Source organism: Megascapheus bottae, chromosome 2 (assembly GCF_031878675.1).
Source record: "Megascapheus bottae isolate mThoBot1 chromosome 2, mThoBot2.hap1, whole genome shotgun sequence".
Taxonomy (NCBI): Eukaryota; Metazoa; Chordata; class Mammalia; order Rodentia; family Geomyidae; genus Megascapheus; species Megascapheus bottae.
The window spans coordinates 11701148-11716297 of NC_143510.1; positions in this window are offsets into that span (position 1 = coordinate 11701148).

The following is a 15150-nucleotide window of genomic DNA, read 5'->3' on the forward strand; positions in this document are numbered from 1 at the left end:
GAAGTTCATTTTACCAGCAGTCAGCACAGCCTTTTGACCATAGGGATGTATTAGATACAGGGGAAATAACCAAATAATACTGGATACAGTTATGTGTGAGCAAACCAAAAATATAAAGAATGTTTTCTGGAAACATAAGGACCTGGGAAAAATGTGTTAAGTAAAGTAAATCAGGTCCAGAGAGAAGAAAGGATGCATCTTTTCTCCTATAAGTGGAACACAAAATTAATTCATAGCTATATAAGTAATCACTCTGGGGTAGTATACAAGTGTACATAAGTGTATGAATCAAACTATGATAGATTCAGGGGAAAAGTCAAAGGATAAAATTCCTTAGAAAGTCTAACTCACAGTTCAACAAAATAATGCCAGAAAATATGGAAGGAAGTATTAAGGAAAGCAGGATAAGGACAAATGAAAAGAGGAAGAAGGAAGAATGCAGTTATAAAACCTAATATATGTCTTACAAAATTGGGAAAACTGAGGGAAGGTTAGGATTGAGAGGGATGGGTGGGAATGTTGAAAGGGTGACACTGATCAAGATGCAGGGTATTCATAAATGACTTTGCTGAATGGGAACTCCTTTGTACAACTACTTTAAAATTATAAAAATTTACATTTTAAATTTAAAAGTATTTTCTTACATAAGTACTAATTTTCAAAGTTAGAATAAGTGAAAATCCTTTTCTTCAGGTATGTCATGTTTGCTGAAAAGTTGATAGGCAAAACATTCACTGAGTCAAAATAAAATCATGAAACCACTATGTTGTGAGTGTTCAAACAGAAAGCATGAACACAGCACAGATGTCAGTCCACAAAAGAATTCTAGACACAACTAAAAAGAGGTGTAGCAAAATGAACTGAATTGATTCATGTTTATGAAAATCTAAGATTCCCATGGAATTCTCTAACTTGTGAAGGACAACAAGCATATCTTTAGGTAGGAGTCCAAACACAGACACATACATACATTGAAAAGATCTTGTGGATCAATTATAAGCATAAGAATTTATGAAATCATGTGGAGATTTATGGAATTATCTTGAAACCATTACTAACCCTTCATCCTAAACAATTCAAAAAGGCAGTCATTAATATTTACTATGGCTAAGACTTACACAAGAAGCATAAATAAACCACATTTTTGCATTCTTATTAGGAAGCCAGATACATCAAGGGTTTATACTGCTACATCACAGAAAATAAACAATTATAATACACAACATCATTATAATAAAACACATAGCCATATGATTGTACCAATACATGCAGGAAAGTTATGTGATATTTAAAATATAATATCAATTCATAATAAAAATAAAGAAGAACCCATATCCACATAACTATGTCCATTCATGAGGCAGTAGCTAACTTACACACTGAGGAAAAGCTGGGAACTTTCTTGATAAGATCTGGAACATGATAGGGAAGAACACACATTGGAGATAGGACAGCCTTTTAAATAAATGGTACTCAGAAAGTTGGAGATTTACATATCAGAGAACAAAATCAAAACCACTTACAAGCCACACAAATCAGGTCATAATATATTAAAGCCCTAAACATGAGACATAAAACTTCTACAATAGTAAATAGGAGAAATGCCTCTGTACACTGGAATAGGAAAGGACACAGTTGGATGAGACCTACAAAGCAGAGAACACCAAAGCAAAAATTTAAAAATGGCATTACCTCAAACTAAAATGCTTCTTCCCAGCTAAGGAAATAATCAACAAAGTGAAGAGCCAATCTGAAGAATGGGGAAAAAAATCTGTCAATATATATTTGAAAATGGGTTATATATACAGTGTGTGTGAGGAAGCCTAAACACTCAGCCAGAACAAGCAGATTCTGTTCCGAAGAAGCCAGGTCTGATTCTGCTCAAAAAAGCTAAGAGAATTTCCACAAAGAAAGTGATGCTTTTAGTAAGTCATGCTGTAAAAGAATCAGTATGGAAAGGACTGCAACTATGAAATCCATAATTAATCTGAGAATTATGCAAAGTCCAATATTAGAAAGCAGAAGGTGAGAAAAAGTGATGTGGCAACTGTAGAGTCAGAATTGGTTGTCTTGTTTCAACTATTTCATCAGCTAAATCAAGATATAGTGGTTTAAATACCAACTCAATTTGAAGTAGAGGTAAGTAACATTCAAGGAGCTAATCGATAAGATTTTAATTGTCTACTGGGAAAGAAGAGAAAAAATTGAAATTAAGGGTATACTACTTGTTCTTTCATAAAGTGTTACCATCATCCAAGATAGGAAATAAAGGGAATTGGAAGGAAATAGTGAATTTTATTTTTACCATTTTAAGTTTTGACTCAAAGAATTAGGTGCTCTGAATTACACTGAAGTGAATCCCAGGAGATGGGTGCGGGGCAGAGCACATGTGGTTGGAAGAAACAGCTCAAGATGATCATTGAAATTTTGACAGTACAATGTGGGAACAAGGGCAGAAGAGGAGGAAATGGCAGAAGAGAGAACCAAAGATACTAAAGGTTGACAAATAGAGAGAGATCACAATGTGGAAAGGAATGAAAGGTGTAGAAGAAAGGAAGAGACAGGAAGTAGAATTGTTTTCTGAAAGGCAAGAAATAATTCCTTCAAGCATAAAAGTGAAAGGGCTTCTTCAGACTGTGAAAAACTGAGGGAAGTTAATTCAAAAGAGATACTAAAATTGGTCACTGGATTTAATCTATAAGCCACCAGACTTATGTTGATGGCTGAATAGTGCGAAGGAAGTGGTGGTGTGGAAACTATCATACTGCAGCGATGGAAGATGCTGGCTAAAGGAAGCCTGGCCAATCGTGTTAAATATGAGTGGAGGTTTTCTGTTAAGCTGTTCCTTTTTTCCAAAGGACAGATAAATAGGAACATCTTAGTGTGCTTGTAAATAAACATGATTTTAAACAAAATGACTACAGAGAGAAGTAGAACAAATAATGCTTTAAATAGTCAACAATTGATGCTTCATCTTAGGAAAGATCCAGCACTGTCACTTTTGCTACAGTGACACACTGAAGGTGAAGTGTATTTGAAAAGAGGAAAAAGGCAGAACTTGTATTATTACACCCTCTAATTCCCTATAAATTTGAGTCTCTTCTGGGTGGTAGAGATCAAAATATGAGGAGGAGAGGAATCATATGGCAGCAATGTGATTTCCAAACCTAGCAATTAGAATTCAAGGATAAATTGTTTGCTATTTGGGTTTTGAAATTTGTAATATTCAAATTTACCCAGAGTAACACAGTTAAAGGTGCATGTCAACACTTGTGAGTTATTTCCTCATATCTAAATGGTTGCATTTGCAACCACTTTCAAGTGTATTTGCTCAACAAATGCATGCTATTTGAGGAATCTACAGTGCCCAAACCATTCAAATCTGAGAAATAGGAGCTGGCTCAACCTACTGAAAGACCGCCAGGTACTAGGTTGTATTTGTAGTCATGTGGTACTTAAGAAAATGAACCTTATTTAACCAAGAAGTCTCAGTAAAATCAAGAGCTGTTGGCTAAAATTTTGCATACACACTAGTCTTCTTTTTAATCAATGTCTTTTCATCCTTTTAGGTGCTGTGATCTTTCCCATAAAGAAAACTTGGAAAACTATTCCCACAAAGCAGAATTAAATCACCAGTGAGAAGAATTATTCATGGAAGGAGTAAGGGTGATTACTGGAAATCATTCTGGGCCATGCTCCATACTGTCTAGTGCACTCTGGAGGGATTATTACATCCATAAGCTGACTTCTTACTCAGCAGGCTATCTTACAGTTCTCTAATGGCAAAAGCTAACTTGAGAACATCTGATGGTAATGCAAATTACACCATAAATAACAATGCAAAAGAATTTTAGTTAGTGGAGAATCAATTGATTCTCCTTGTAGAATTCATAATAACCAAGACATTCATGACATATTTGATATTGATAATTTTCTGAATTGATTAGTAAATTATTTCTTCATTTTTACATGTACTGCAGTCATATGCAGACACACATCAATTTTTCAAGTTGAATCAGACCTCATTTAAATTTTATACTGTTCCTCCATTACCAGTAAGGGAAATGAAGAATTTGATATATTATTATATGTTAAACTTTTAACACAGTCATGAATTGTTTCTAAAACACCGAGTAGTTGGGCAATTGAAATAAGCACACTTTTAAGACCAGCACAAAATTTTTTCCTACAGTACTTACAATTAAACCTCATTTTAGTAACATCACAATATTAGTGAAAAAAGTCTTAGTCTCTCTTTCAGACAGATATACTAATTAAGTATATTCACTTCATCAAACAAAATAGTGGGATTAGATCAATGCTGTGCATATTTGTACAAATAATATAACCTTCACTTTTTGTGAGGAAAGGAATGCTCTACCAAATGAGGACTAGTTAAAATGTGGAAGAATATACCCTTGGTCGTGGTGTAGCTATTTTTACAATGAAACCTGAACTTTGTCTAACAAGTTCCCTGGGGAATTAAGAGAAAAACACATTGAAATAGAGAATATAAATTTTAGCACAAAATTACATGGACTAACTTTAGACTTTAGAGTAAATATTCACATTGTATACAACAGGACTGAATTTCTCATGAATAAAATATACAAAATTATCAATACTTAATTTTGTCTAGAAAGTAAAATGCATAATTGCCCAAACATTTCTCACTGGTTTTTAAAATGTACATGACACTTCAGATGATGACAGTTTTTGGTATTGGAAATGATTATACAATAAATTCTAACTGGTCTGAGAAAAAAAGAAAGTAAAGTGCAGAGGAAAGCAATTCATGAGGGGCCGAGAGCATGGCCTAGTGGTTGAGTGTTTCTCTAACATTCATGAAGCCCTGGGTTTGATTCCTTAGTACCACATAAACAGAAAAAAGCTGGAAGTGGTGCTGTGGCTGTGGTAGAGTGCTAGCCTAGAGAAAAACACAAGGACAGTGCCCAGGCACTGAGTTCAAGCCCAAAGGAAGAAGCAATTAATGAAGAAAACATGTATATCTAAGTCATCAATGACATAGAAATGATTTATTTTATGGAATACATTTTGACTCATATGTCAAGAATTTTTGTGACTCAGAAAAATGCATTATTTGGGGCTGGGAGCATAGCCTAGCAGTAGAGTGCTTACCTAGGATTCTCAAAGCCCTAGGTTCAATTCCTCAGAACCACATACTTAGAAAAAGCCAGAAGTGGTACTGTGGCTCAAGTGGAAAAGATTATTTTCACCCAGTATAATCTCAGTTGTAATCAAACTATAAACAAATGGCTTTGTCCTAACAGACATGTATTTCCAGTTTTCACATCCTTATAGTCTACAAAGTTACAAAACTAATGTAAAGAAACATAGTAACCATAAAGGCTTTTTCTTGCACTCAAATGGCATAGCAGAATTCATTTTATATACTCATTAGAAAAGTCCCACAGAAATTCAATACTGTTGTCAGAGGATGCTTGGAAAATGGTGGCTCTATTGAACACCAACTTGGTTAACTTGTTTTCATCAACCCCTGAACCCAGACCCTCGACCCCAGGCAGCGGCCCCAGACGCCAGACCCCCGACCCAGACCCAAGACCCCGGACCCCTGACCCCAGACCCCAGACCCCGACTCCACACCCCGAGCCCAGACCCCAGACCACGGCCTCAGACCCCAGACCCCAGGCTCCGGCTCCAGATCCAGACCACGACCCCACCTAGACCCCAGACCCCCGACCCCAGACCCAGGGCGCAGGCCCCCGTCCCCAGACCCCCGTCCCCAGAGCCCCAACCCCAGACTCCCGAACCCAGACCCAGACCACAGACCGCAGACCCCCGACCCTGGACCCAGACCCCCGAACCCCAAACCCGACCTCTGACCACCAACCCCAGATTCCAGTCCCCAGACCCCAGACCCCCGACTCCCGACGCCAGACACCTGACCCCAGACCACCGACCCCCAACTCCAGAACCCGACCCCAGACCCGAGACCCCGGCCCCATAACCCAGACCCAGACCCCAGACCCAGACCCCCAACCCCAGACCCAGTCCCCACACCTCCGACCCCAGATCCCAGATCCCAGACGCCAGACCCAGACCCCAATCCCCGAACCCACCCAAACCCCAGAACCCCGAACCCAGACCCCACCAACGACCACAGACCCGCGACCCCAGACCCAGGACCCAGATCCCAGACCCTACACCCCGTCCCCAGATCCCAGGCCCCAGACCCTAGACCCCAGATCCCAGGCCCCAGACCCTAGACCCCAGACCCAGACCCCAGACCCCGGCCCCAAACTCCAGACAACAGACCCCAGACCCCCGACCCCAGACCCCAGAACCCAGACCCCTAACCCAGACACCAGACCCCGTCCCCAGACTCCAGACCCCAGACCCCAGACCCCAACCTGCCCGGAGAACCCGCCCGACCCAGACTCCAGACCACCGACCCGAGACCCCAACATGCCCAGAGAGCCCGCCTGACCCCTGACCCCAGACCCCGGCCCCAGACCCCAGGCCCCCGACCCCAGACCCCTGACCCCAATCCAGACCCCCACCCCAGGCCCGGGCCCTGACCCCCGACCCAAGACCCCCGACGCCCCACCCCAGACTCCAGACACCAGACCCCGGCCCCAGACCCCAGATTCCGAAACAAGACCCCAATATGCCCAGAGAGCCCGCCCGACCCCTGACCCCTGACCACTGACCCCCGACCGCAGACCCCAGCTCCAGACTCCAGACCCTGACCCCAGACCCCCGACCCCAGACCACAGACCCCAGGCACTGGCCCTAGACCCCGAATCCAGACCAAGACCCCCGATTCCCAATCCCAGACCCCAGACCGCAGAACCCTGACCCCAGACCCCAGAAACCCGATGCCCCACCCCAGACCCCAGACACCCGACCCCCGACCCCTGAACCCAGACCCTCGACCCCAGGCAGCGGCCCCAGACCCCAGACCCAGACCCCATCTCCAGACCCAGAACCCAGACCCCACACCCAGACCCCAGACCCCCGACCCCAGATCACAGACACCAGACCCAGACCCCAGACCCCTGACCCCATCCAGACCACAGAACCCCGACCCCAGACCCCAGACCCCAGGCCCCGACCCCTGACCCCAGACCCTAGACACTTGACCCCCGAACCCAGACCCCAGACCCTGACCCCAATCCCATACCCCAAACTTCCCGGAGCGCCCGCCTGACTCAGACCCCAGACCCCCGACGTCAGACCACCGACCCGAGACCCCAACATGCCCGGAGAGCCTGCCCGACCCCCGAACCCCGACCCCAATCCCAGACCCCGACCCCAGACCCAGACCCCCGAATAAAAACCCAGACCCCCGACCCCCGACCCCAGACCCCAGACCCAGACCCCAGACCCCCGACCCTACGCAGACCCCAGACCCCCAACCGCAGACCCCAGACCCCCGACCCCCGACACCACACCACAGACTTCTGATCCCACACCTCGGACCCCTGAACCCTGACAACCGACCCCAAACCCCTGACCCCCGACCCCAGACCCCAAATGCCAGACCCCAGACCCCAGACACTGACCCCAGACCCCAGACACTGACCCCAGACCCCAGACCCATACCCCCGAACCCAGACCCCCGACCTCATCCAGACCCCCGACCCCAGACCCCAGACCCAGACTCAGACCCCCGACCCCATACCCCCGACCCCAGCCTGACATCAGACCCCCAACCCAGACCCCAGACTGCGACCCCAAACCCCCGACACCCGACCCCAGACCTGACGCCAGACCCCCAAACCCAGACCCACAGACCCTGACCTCAGATCCAGACCCCAGACCCCTGATCCCAGACCCCATGCCCCAGGCCCCAGACCACTACCCCAGATCCTGACCTCAGACCCCAGGCCCCGGCCCCAAACCCCAGACCCCAGACCCCTGACCCCTGACCCCACACCCCAGACCCCAGACCCCAACTTGCCCGGAGAGCCCGCCCAACCCCAGTCCCCCGACCCCATATCCCAGATCTCAGACCCAGACCCCAGACCCAGGACCCCAGACCCCCGACCACAGACCCCAGACCACGACCCCAGACCCCAGACTCCAGACCCCAACCTGCCCTGAGAGCCCGCCCAACCCCAGACCCAAGAACCCCGACTCCAGACCCCAGATCCCAGACCCAGACACCTGATCCCCGAACCCTGACACCAGACCCCCGACCCCTGACCCCAGACCCAGACCCTGGTCCCACACCCCAGACCCCAGACCACAACCACAGGCCCAGACCCCTGACCCCTGATCACAGACCCCCGATGACCGACCCCAAACCCCTGACCCCAGTCCCCAGACCCCAGGACTAGACCCCCAACCTCAGACCCAGACCCCAGACTCCCAACCCCATACCCCAGACCCCGAACCCACACCCCAGTCCCTAGACCCAGAAACCAGACCCCTGACTCCCGACCCCGGACCCCTGACCCCAGACACCAGACCCAAACCCTAGACCAGATCCCAGACCTCAGACCCCAGACCCCACCCAGTCCCCAGACACCCATCCACCGACCCCAGAGTCCAGACCCCAGACCCCAGACCCCTGACCCCAGACACCAGACCCCGGGTCCAGACCCCAGATTCCCGACCCCAGACCCCAGACCCAGACACCAGACTCCAGACCCAGACCCCAGACCCCGACCCCAGACCCCGACCTTCGCCACAGGACCCCAGACCCTAGACCCCAGATACCGGCCCCAGACCCCAGACCCCCGGCCCCAGACCCCAGACCCCCAACCCCAGACCCCCGACCCCAGAACCCAGTCCCCCAACCCCAGACCCCCGACCCCAGACCCCCTCCACCAGACCCAGGACGCCCGACCCCAGACCACAGACCCCCTCCACCAGACCCCAGACCCCCGACCTGAGACCCCAGACACCGGCCCCAGACCGCTGCAATGCAATACCCATCAATATCCCAATGGCATTCTTTAAAGAAATAGAAGAGGCAATTCAAAATTTCATATGGAATAATAAAAGACCCCGTATAGCAAAACCACTTCTTAGCAGAAAGAACAGCGCTGGAGGAATTTCAATTCCAAACTTTAGACTCTATTACAGAGCTATAATTCTCAAAACAGCTTGGTACTGGCACAAGAACAGGCCTGAAGACCAATGGAATAGAACTGAGGACCCAGATATTAAACCACAGACCTATGGCCACCTAATCTTTGACAAGGGAGCCAAAAAAATAGAATGGAAGAAAGACACCCTCTTCAACAAGTTGTGCTGGCCGAACTGGTTAAGCACCTGCAGAAAACTAAAGTTGGATCCTTCTTTGTCACCTTGCACTAGAATTAACTCCAAATGGATCAAAGACCTGGAGGTAAAAGCTGACACACTGAAAACTTTACAGGAAGGATTAGCAGATGCACTGGCCTCCTTGGCACAGGTTGAAACTTCCTTAATTAGGACCAAGAATCACAACAAATCAGAGAAAGGCTGGATAAGTGGGACTGCATTAAATTGTGGAGCTTTTGTATGGCAAAGGACATAGCTAGTAAATTAAATAGGAAGCCTACAGAGTGGGAGAAGACCTTCAACAACCAAACAACGGACAAAGGCCTCATATCTAAAATATATCAGCAACTCAAAAAATTGAATCACTCCAAAACTAACCTCCAAAGTAACAACCATCCCATTAAAAAATGGGCCAAAGACTTAAAGAGAGTATTCTCTGAAGAAGAAACAAAAATGGCCTATAGACACATGAAAAAATGCTCAACATCTCTGGTCATAAAAGAAATGCAAATCAAAACAACTCTAAGATTCCACCTCACTCCAGTTAGAATGGCCAGGATCAGGAAAACGAATAACAACAGAGGCTGGAGGAGATGTGGCCAGGAGGGATCACTACTACACTGTTGGTGGCAGTGCAAACTCATTCAACCACTCTGGAAAGCAGTGTGGCAGTGCCTTAAAAGGCTAAACATAGAACTCCCCTATGACCCAGCAATTCCACTACTTGGCATTTACTCAACCATCCAGAAACAAGGGCATAATAAATCCACTAGCACAACAATGTTCATTGCAGCACTATTTACCATTGCAAAGATATGGAACCAACCTAGATGTCCCTCAGTTGATGAGTGGATCAACAAGTTGTGGTATTTGTACACAATGGAAGTCTATGCTGCTGTCAGAAAGAATGACATCGCCCCATTTGTTAGGAAATGGAAAGACTTAGAAAAAATCATATTAAGTGAAGTAAGCCAGACTCAAAGGAACTTAGGCTCAATGGTTTCCCTCATTTGTCATAATCAGTAGAAACCTTGGGCTCTACTAGCAGAGATCTGCAATAGAGCAAAATCTTGATACATAAGGCCATATAGTATGAAGCTAATTGAAAGGACCTCCAGGATATCAAAACAAAAGCAATATAACGAATGATTGTTGTCCTTAATGTACTATGTTGTCTCTCATCTTCTTTGCTGTCCCTTGGTTATGTCATATTGTTATAGTATGTCACTTTGTTATCTGATATATTTAATCCCCCCCTTACATGAAGGAGTCTTGTCTCCCCAGGGAGCCAGGTGGCAGGAAGCCCTTCCCACTGTGAAGACCAGTTTGCAGAATTCCGTGATTTGGGGGCTTGGGAAAAAGTCAAAATATGCAGTGTTTATGCAAAAATAAAGTCTATTCAATGACTTCAAACCAGTGTTTCCACATGAAAACACCAAGACTGAAAGAAAAATTATGAAATCTAAAGATTAAATATAAAAGTCACTTCGATAAGATTAATGCATTCTATGTGTAATAAGATTCTTAGCTTCCGTCCTTGCAAATTATCAGTTGCCAAAGTTAAGGTAAGTAAAGTTATTTTCTACAAGGACTGTTCCATTTTCCTTTGTTATATAGACATTCATTCTTTTCCAACTGAAAATTTCTTTCCAGAATTGCACATTGTAAGTGTAGATTCATAGTTCTCTATCCCCAAAAGAGAATCAAAGTAGCTCAATGTTTTTCAGTTAGCTAAGAGACTACTATGCCATGTTTCCAACAGAGCATCTCTCTGGAAAACGATACTTGTGAATTATAAATTACAGAAACAACCAACCCCTGGTTAAGGAAAAATCAAATGAAGTAATCCAGACTCTCCCAGAGTGACAAGAGAATAGCTTGCCTTGTTGTGTAAAAGAACAAGTTTCCTGTCTCCTGGCTGTCCTCTGTCCACTAAAGAGTCAACAACATTTTTATTGTTTCTCAGTACTCCATTTGGAGCATCTCAACTTGCTTTTTATATTGCCTTAGTTTATGAAAATAAATGTTGTACTTTCCTGGTGGGACCAAAAATAAATGATGGATCATACTGTACGTGGGTTCTTGCTCATGACAATCCAGACTGCTAACAGATTGTTAATATGTTAACAGTTCTATTATAAGATGTTCAAAAATGGGGGGGCGGGAAATGGGTACCAAGACATGTGAAAGGGTATCAATGTATGTGAATTAATGCACCTTCTATCTGGCAAATATCAGGTAACTCTTTTACTAATTACAATAAAAAATAAATTTAAAAAAAAGATGCTCAAAAATGTAATTTTAAGGCCATTTGTGGAGCTGGATTCTGCATGCCAGGGGTCATCAGGACTGACATAGCTGAGAAGCTGTATGACCTCTCCACTCAGGTGTCTGCAAAGGTGTGAAGGATGAGATAACCCAGCAGTTTAGGGTAGCAGTTTTCAAGCTGTTCTGTTTATCCAGGGGTAGCCATTTTGAGCAGAATGTTAACTAACATAATACAGTAAGTATGATCGAGTTCCTTTTGGTACAGAGCTACGTAAAATTAAACTAAGGGTATTTCACATACAGAATTTTCTGGCAATGACAAAGGTGAAGAAAAATTACCAAAGGCTGAACTCAAAGAAATTAGTGTGTATTTTGCAGTTCCTATTCGCAAAGATATTGGCAGAAACATTTAATCATATGTGATCCAAAATACTTAGCTTTGGTGTTATTCACATGTTTTATTTATTATTTATATATGTTACTTAGAAATTACGAGGTGTTCCTACACAGATTCTTGATACTGATATTATAATGGGGAAGTCTAGCATTAGGTAGGAACCTCTGTGATATCACAAAGAAGAATATACAGAAACATAATTAGTCAGATAAACAGATAGGAGTACACTCCACACATTCATCTCAGTAAATTTTCACTGAATGAGTGGCATTATTTGAAAGAAAATATTTAGTAGAAGGTTGTTACCTACTGTCACAATTGCTACCCTCAAACACTAGATAGTAACAGCAAATTCCAGCTACTGATTTAGACTGACTCAGACAAATTTCATGCAAGTCAATTTTCCTCAAACACTTCAGTGCCATACACCACAGCAAATGTTTATACTCATAAATTTCCATAAGTCAATGTGTACTCCTATCTTACGCTGTGTCATTCAGTATTTTTTTTACAAACTAAAGTATTATAGAGAGTATTTTCACATTGTTATTATGTGTTTTACTTTAGTATTTGTGTATATTTATCATTTATAGAACTGAAATTGTAGGGGAGTGTTTTGGTTTTTCAGGTGTCCACACCCCACCTGCTCATTCTCTCCCTCACATTACTAGGCAGAGGTGATATTTCAAGTAAACATGCAGAGCTTCTGTTTGCCAAGGATATTTAAATATTTTCATGATGATAACTTTATTTGGAAGCCAATTCTTTAAAAAGCCTTTAACCAGTACTCCAGATTTCCCAGCCTAGTATGTTTTTCCAGTAATTGCATATAAACGCATAGAGACAATTTCATGCTGATGCACTCTGACTGTTACAAGGCCCTGAGCCCAACTCTGAATTCCAAAGGTAGGTTCAGCATCACCTAAAACATACATTGAGTTCAAGGAAAAAATTCCTGAAAGAAACTAAAGAAGGCTCACTACTCCCCTAACTTACAACTAAATATACACAAAAACAATGGTAATATGCCAAGTGAGAAAACCCCAAATCAACTCAGACCCGGTGATCATAAGGCCAGTGGGATGTGTGCACTGCACTGCACTGCTGGCCACGGCCACTGGGCTAGACCTCATCCAGGTGAGGAAGAGGATCCTTCTGATATGCTCTCCACAACTCACACGCAAGTCATTCCATACGTGAGAGCACATCTGTTTTCCTCACAATTGTTATGTGGGAATAGAGCTATCTTCTTCCTAAAACTATTAGAAAGGACTTCAAACTCCAAGAAAAAATAGAACTATTAGTATTTTCTGGTAGTTTTACATTTGTGTTATTTAAATGTAAGAAAGAAAATGTTATTTTCTATAAGAATGCCTCCTAAATATAACAAAGCAAAAGGGCTAAAGAGACCAGGCCGAGCAGGATTCACAATCTTCCCAGGGCTAGAAGTTCAGCAATAATGTTTGCCTAGCAAGCAAATCCTAGAGCTGCCAAATAGAAAACAAGCAAAACCTTTTCCAATTGTATTCCCTCTGAAACATTTAAAACTTCTGCCCAATGACAATCCTTCCTGAAAAGGTCTTCTGAGGTCAGAGATACTTAGAACTGTGCGGAAGTATCAAGTCACATGGGAACAATGCAACGATGCAGGTCTTATTACTTGTGATTAGAGTCAGATAACTAACCTCACACTATGACTTCTAATAATCATTTCTATACTATACTATAGTATTCTTGAAAGAACTCATACTGCTTTACACAAAACATCTGCAGCTGTGAGGAGGAAAATGTCCACTGACTCACGCTGGAGTTGGGGTATTTTGACATCATTTTCAAGGTAAGCAAACAGAGAGAGGTTAAATGACATTGGAAGGTCACATGTCTCCTCTTTCTGAAGGAAGATGATGGTTGCGTTCCAAATAAAGAGAACTTCAACCAGAGAGAATTAGTGGAGCAGTCACAATTTGACCTTTCACCCTCTGACTGTAGCAAGCTATTAGAATTGTGTATATATGTCATCGTTATACTATTGCATGAGAAATGAATTAACTAATTTCCACGCTGATACTCGTGCTGCTAGAAAATCATGCTTCCATTCAATTTTACATAAAAGTATACCAATGAATTTAGACTGTTCTACTAAATCTCATGTAATGTTTAGATTTTTATTATGTCAGGTAACTGAAACCATGTTCCCCATACTTCAGAATTGAACGTATCAGAAAAGCATGGAGAAGATATACAAATGTTTAGCTCAGTTGACAAAACTCGGGTTCCTTCTGAATTACTGTTATGTTTTTACTGCTGTCCCTGTAAGTCGGCAGTGTCAATGAGAAGCCTACTCTGTATGAATCAATAGATAATGAGATGAGTGAAGGTTTAGGATTGGAGAACACTAACACTAGTTCTTTGATATAGACTTTCAATCCCAGTTACAATATAATTATACTAACCTTAATTTTCCAATGACAAATTTGAACATTTATTTGAGAATCACAAAACAGACGTTCCTCTGCTTACATGTTTCAAAATAGTACTCTTGTTGAATTTTAATGCAACCAAGACATAATTCATATCATAAAAGAGATACAAACTTGTATGAGACTTTACTTACAAGTAGTTATTTTCAGTAGTTATTTTGTATAAGAAAGACAAGGATGTTTGTATGGCACAGAAAACATGTAAAGGGGAATTTTTAGGGATAGTTATGATTTTAACGTAGCCGAGATTATGATGGAAATCAAGACAGTCTTTACGACCCATTTGATTGAATAGTATTTGTTAGCAAGGGTTACGGGAGAATTTTTGGAACCAAATGTATTAAAAACTAGTTTGGAGAAAGAGAATACCATTAAATGAATATAGAAAAAAAGATGATATGAGTACAAAAGGTGAGAAAAATCAGAGGAACAGCTGTCTTTTTCCTTGTTGGTATTCTTTATATCAGTTTCCCTTTGTCCTCCTCTATCAATCGTCCCTACCTGGGAGTAACAGAACCACAAAAGCAAAATGGAAAGTATCAGTGGTAAATTAGCTTTCTTAGCTAGTGATAGATGTCTCATAATCAGGAAAGAAATAGGACAGCAAACTCAAGTAGTTTGTTGTATCCAAACTACTGCCTATTCTAACAGGGTACTAGAACTAGAGTTAACAAGTTCTCATTTAACCTTCTCTTCATCTCTAAAAGCAGCACTCAAAAGTCTTCACGGCTTAACTTGACTTTCAAGATC